The following is a 6,000-nucleotide window of genomic DNA, read 5'->3' as shown; positions in this document are numbered from 1 at the left end:
ACAAAGCAGCCATATCGATTGTGACATTGTTATTAGCATATTGTAAGTATTGTAGATCGCAACAAAGCAGCCATATCGATAGTGATATTGTTAATAACATACTGTAAGAATTGAAGATGGCCACAAATCAGCCATATTGATAGTAATATTGTTATTAGCATACTGTAAGTATTGTAGATCGCCATAAAGCAGCCATATCGATAGTGATATTGTTACTAACATACTGTAAGTATTGTAGATCAACACAAAGCAGCCATATCGATAGTGATATTGTTATTAACATACTGTAAGTATTGTAGATCGCCACAAAGCAGCCATATCGATAGTGAAATTGTTACATGTATTATCATACTGTAAGAATTGTAAACCACAATAAAGCAGCCATATCGATAGTGATATTGTAATTAGCATACTGTAAGTATTGTAGATCGCCACAAAGCAGCCATATCGATAGTGATATTGTTATTAGCAAATTGTAAGTACTGCAGATTGCAACAAATCAGCCATATCGAAAGTGTTATTGTAATTAACAAACTGTAAGAATTGAAGATCGCCACAAAGCAGTCATATCGATTGTGACATTGTTATTATGATATTGTAAGTATTGAAGATCGCAACAAAGCAGCCATATCGATAGTGATATTGTTATTAACATACTGTAAGAATTAGAGATCGCCACAAAGCAGCCATATCGATAGTGATATTGTTATTAACATACTGTAAGAATTAAAGATGGCCACAAATCAGCCATATCGATAGTGATATTGTTATTAACATACTGTAAGTATTGTAGATTGACACAAAGCAGCCATATCGATAGTGATATTGTTATTAACATACTGTAAGTATTGTAGATCGCCACAAATTAGCCATATCGAAAGTGTTATTGTTATTAACATACTGTAAGAATTGAAGATCGCCACAAAGCAGCCATATCGATAGTGACATTGTTATTAATATACTGTAAGTATTATAAATCACAACAAACATGACAAATCAGCCTTATCGATAGTGACATTGTTATTAACATACTGTAAGTATTGTAGATCGCCACAAAGCAGCCATATCGATAGGGATATTGTTTTTAGCATACTGTGAGTAGTGTAGATCGCCACAAAGCAGCCATATTGATAGTTATATTGTTATTATCATAATGCAAGTATTATACAATATATTAAAGAGTTCGGAAAATATATGTCTATATCTGCATTTACGTTTTTGAACAGGATTGAAAGAATGCTGTGAAAAATTTGTTTTATTGTAAAATTCTAAACAGTTTCATTTCTTAAACTGTATAATCTATGAAAATACAAAAATTATCCAATATTTGTATACTAAAAAGTAAAATCACAAAAATACTGAACTTAGAGGAAAATCTATTCGGAAAGTCCATAATCACATGGCAAAATCAAATAACAAAACGTATCAAAAACGAATGGACAAGAACTGTCATATTCCTGACTTGGTACAGGCATTTTCAAATGTAGAAAATGGTGGATTAAACCTGGTTCTATAGCGCTAACCCTCTCACTTTAATGACAGTCTCATCAAATTCCGTTATATTTACATTGATGCGTTAAATAAACAGACACAATAAATAAAATAATCAAAATATGGGTACATCAGTCATCATCGTATAACAATTTTAAAAGGAACAATTTACCAGAACACAAAAACATCTACTATTTACGAACACATTGAAAAAAAAAGCTATTAACTAAAACCAATACCATTTTTTAAAGCATGCTATAAATTTCATTTGGCAAATACTTACAATTCTGTTAATTTTAATTTAGACCCGCCATCTACTTTCATCCTTTCCCTTGCACCCGGTACAGCTTACCGATGAAGCAAATTTTAAGATATGTTTGGGGCATTTAGTCTTGTTCCATGGCCATTTGCTGACGTACAGATGTGGTTAAAGGCTCAAAGTATTCCTTAGAATACTAGCAATGTGATTCAATGTGCAACAAACTTCTGTTAATATCAGTCTACTTACTGGCATGACTTTTTTTTCTGTAAAACCCATTTTTTCTTTTTCGAATTTTAAAGAACATTTTCAAAAAGGACATGAAAAAGTGCATAAAACCTGCTCATTTTGGGGGAATTAAAATTTTATTTAGTAGGTGTGTAGTGAGTTTTTGAAGAATAGTATTAAAGTAAAACTTTTTACTGGTACAGTAGTTAAATATGTAGTGTATCAGCGCAGTCACAAACTTGAAATACGCTAAAAATCTGCATCATCTCTACAGATTTTATTGCAAAAAAGACAACTAAAATATCCTGTTTTTTTTTGCATAGTTGAAATAGATGTTACAAAACATAACTTCGTAAGTGTTGGGGTATGCTAGAATTGAAAACACTTTTGTTAAAATGAAGGAACATGTATTTTTCAATAGAAATACCCGTCTAAGAAGTGGACTCCTCTTACATTTGCGTAAAAAATAAACGTTTGGCAACAGAAATGTATCATCTAAACGCATTATTTCAACAACAAAAAACAAGCTGGGTTAGAATCTTCATATATGTTTTTTTTTCATGTCTTAAGTAGAAGACTTAAGTAGTAGACTTAAGTAGTAGACTTAATGTTTGCACCTGTCCTTAGTCAGGAATTTGATGTATACCGTAGTTGTCGTTTGTTTATGTAAGTTATACGTGTTTCTCGTTTCTCGTTTTTATATAGATTAGACCGTTGGTTTTCCTGTTTGAATGGTTTTACATTAGTAATGTTGGGGCCCTTGATAGCATGTTGTTCGGTGTGAGCCAAGGCTCCGTGTTGAAGGCCGTACATTGAACTATAATGGTTACTTTTATAAATTGTTATTTGGATGGAGAGTTGTCTCATTGGCACTCACACCACATCTTCCTATATCTATTAAGTAGTAGACATAAGAACTTCAATTTCAAAAAATTTCAAACGATGACAGTCGTGAAAGGGTATGTTGAACTAACCCAAGGCGAAAAATCGCGTGTTCGAATCTGCCGGAGGGGAAAATCATTTTCTATATTAAATGAAACTTAACTGAATCTCACTGCCGTAGCTGGAAACATTATTTCCTATATTAATTGTTACTTAACTGAATCGCACATCCGCAGGGGAAAATCATTTTCTATATTAAATGTTACTTAACTGAATCTCACTGCCGGAGGTGGAAACGTTTTTTCCTATATTAAATGTTACTTAACTTAACTTAGTTGTACTTTCAATTTCAAAAGGAAAACCAACAAAATATTTATGCTTGTTTGTAGAAGAATGTATTTGCTAAAGTTATTACCATGATTACTGTAATTATATTATAATTTATGTTAATATTGTATAGGGATTAAGTTTTATTGTAATTCATAGTATGTAATATGTTAATTGTTTTGCACAATAGCAAATAGTACACACTTTAAAAAATGATGACTTAATTATGATGTTGTCAAACAATAATGGGTAAGATGGAAAAGAAGAGAACATATTGATTAGCACATTGTATTGGTTTAGAAAAAAAGGGGGATTGTCATTTGGAGGTGTAATTAATATTTTTCGTTTTTTGGTTATCAAATTGATTTTTTGATAAAAATCAGTTCTTTTGAACACATCAATTTTGTGTCACAAACCTATGATATGTCAAACATTCAATCACAACTCAAATTAAGAGCTTTTTTAAGTTTAAAGGTTGTGTCCATACTTGCTCGGCTGTTCCGTGTTCGACCGCTGCAAAACCTGGTTTGTCGTCTGAGTTGCCGTCCCTCTGACAACCTCTTGTTATACTTGAATTTTGGAAATCATTGTTAATTGTGGAATATGGCACCATCATGCATAGATCATAGTACTAATAACTAGAAGTATTTAAAGCCCTTTACCTTTTTTTTAAAATTCTGTGGATTTTTTTTTTATTCACTTTTTGCTGTGTATAGTTAATTTGGAATTGAAAGTAAGTAGCCAATAAAATTTAAGTCAAGCATATATTCTTTCATATGGTATAGAGAGAAAAAAATGTGAAATTAATTGAAATTGATAGAAACCTGTAAAAAATACCAGATTTAAATAAAAAAGGGATGTCTACAAAAGTTGTCTTTTTAGGCTATATCTATACCATGGACCAGATCATTTGTCAAGGTTAGGCTTATCGTTTATGGTAATGTTTTTGTTTTCCATAAATTCACATCAGTTTGAAATAATTCAATACACTGTAGTGTAAGAAGTTGTCTAAATTAATAAAACACTTATAATTTTTTTTTTATCTAAAATAAATGTACCATTACGTTTATTCATGTTTTATTGTATTTTTTATAGGTTTAAATACAATGAATGAAAAAACTAAAGTTGGGAAACACAATTATTTTATATAAATACAGGGAAAGTTGTCAATAATATCAACAATAAACTAAATATGCATACTATTATTATTAATATAACATTATTTTCTTAAAATAACATTTATTTTCATATCGATTGTTCAGAAATACAAAAATGCCGGGAGGAAAGACACAGATAAATATAAGTTTATATTTTAAGGTTTCTTGTCGTAGAACACACCAAGGGGTGTCAGGATTGATCAAATGAAAGAACGGCCGTAGGAAGGATGACATTTCTATCGCGGAATTTATTTTTTTTCAACATTTTATTTGGAATCGAATGAAATATTCAGAAAGATTTTCTTTTGAGTAGCAATACATTTTGTAACAGATAATCATGATATAATTCTATACATTTTTGTACCGCTCCCAATTTTACCCCGTTTTGAGGTACAAAGATATTATTCAATAGAATATAAGAATATTTTATTAGTTGATCATTTTATAGAGTAAATGGTAAAAATAAATGTAAAAAAGGTAAAAAAAAAAATAGCAAGAAGAAAGCACGAAATTATGATACATGTAAACGTAACACGAAAACGAAAATAAATACATGAAGGCCACAGTATGATTTTCTATTTAGTGTAAATCAGTAAGATTTTCAAAATTTTACGCACAAAGATGTCAAAACTGACTTTTGTCTTTCAAAAATGTTATGTGGAAAGTTTTACATCAAAATTTATCTCACATATATGATAAAGTCTCTGTTTTGTAGCGATAAATATACAAAACTTAACATTTTATTTTCTAAAATTAAAATGCGGGCAATGACGATTTATTTTACACCTATAATAGATTGAACTTCAAAATATAAATTGCACAATCGGCTTAAAAAAACTATCAGACGAATATAATAGGTAAATTATAGATTGCATTTTTATTAAGGATAATAATGACCGAACACAGGTCATTATTTTATGCCTTGGAGCATATTTTATTGAAACATGACATCGTCTGGGTTGATTCTTTGAAAGAATGACCTATCGTTCTGAAAGAAAATAACTCCATATAGGTATATAAAGCTTATAATTGTGTGGTCAACATCTGGTTATAATTAGTGATCCACTAAAAAAGTGTGTCCACATAATTTATATCTACATGTAACTGATTACTGATATCATGCTGAGATAAATGTGAAGAAATACATAAGTAAATCCGGGCTTATGTCTTAAAGTGATAAGGTTCTTTCTGAAATACAATCCCATTTACATACTTTTATTCTAAACATGACATTTAATCTATTTTAGTTGTGTGTATAGGAATCCAATTTTGTAGAAGTAAGTACGTTAACATTATAGATACCTCTTAGGATGACTGGGGATAAAACAATGTAATTATGTTAAGTCTTCCTTGCTAAAAGTTTGACATCCATTTTATTGTACATAGTGAAGATACACGTAGGTGTTCAGTCCGATGCTTTGTGTAGAGATTCTGTCCAGCATTTTCCACATTAGGAACCGTTGCAACAACTCTATATTTATGGGTCAGTAGGTCGACCACTACAACATGGAATATTTTTTTCTACAGGTCACGACGGATATCTTCCAATTGTCGTAATAACAATTCAATCTTCTTTTCCTTGAATATTACCTACAAAAGTAGACAATTAACTGGGTTTAAACGGGAGCCATATTTGGGGAAGGATCTGCTCACCCT

The sequence above is a fragment of the Mytilus galloprovincialis genome, chromosome 13, assembly GCF_965363235.1.
Source record: "Mytilus galloprovincialis chromosome 13, xbMytGall1.hap1.1, whole genome shotgun sequence".
Taxonomy (NCBI): domain Eukaryota; kingdom Metazoa; phylum Mollusca; class Bivalvia; order Mytilida; family Mytilidae; genus Mytilus; species Mytilus galloprovincialis.
The sequence above is the reverse complement of the archived record's forward strand: the minus strand, read 5'-3'. Positions refer to the sequence as shown.